We start from the raw sequence: 819 nt of genomic DNA on the forward strand, positions 1-819 counted from the left end.
GCATGGAGGGTATTGGAATCATGGCAATGAGATGTTATACAATGAAATGAATGCAAAACTAAAATTCTCCCATGTAAACCATCATATAATTCACAATAAAACATTAAAAAAAAAAAAGGCCAAGCTATGCTTCAAAAACTTACTACTGTGAGTTCTTTGGACTGTGAACCAACAAGAGCAGAAAACAACCAGACATTGACACAACTGGTAACAACACTCAAAACTCAGTTCAGAGATAGAAGAGTCCAGAGAAGAACAAAATTACAAGAATGAAACTTGGGACTTTGGGAGGTTAGTCTATGATCTGGACAACTACAGTGTGAAAGAAGGGAGAAGTATAGGAATAAAGATCTAGTGAGGATGTCGGGTAGATTTCAGGCTAAAACAAACAGTTTTAAAAGGAGGGAGACACTGATAGAATATAGGATACCCTCAAAGAAAATACTCCACAATATATCAAGAGAAGAAAAATCCAAGATGATTATGGAAACATTAAAATTATGAGTATATTGACAAGAAAAAGAACCAAAAAATTAAATCAGCACAGGAAGTCAGGCAGAACGTGAAACCAGCAGCATCAGAAAAAATAAAACATGATAACAGCAACGAATTTATACATTATCAATACTCAACAAAAATAACATATCACGACCAAGTGTGATTCTTACCGTGATTGCAAGGGAGGTTCAATATTAGAAAAGTAATCAACATTTTTCCCATATGAATTTTAAAAAGTGGGAAAATATCCATATGATCATATCTATTGATGCATGAAAGGCATTTGACAAAATCCAACACGCATTCCTGATAAAAACAAAC

The sequence above is a fragment of the Chrysochloris asiatica genome, unplaced genomic scaffold (assembly GCF_000296735.1).
Source record: "Chrysochloris asiatica unplaced genomic scaffold, ChrAsi1.0 scaffold00091, whole genome shotgun sequence".
NCBI lineage: Eukaryota > Metazoa > Chordata > Mammalia > Afrosoricida > Chrysochloridae > Chrysochloris > Chrysochloris asiatica.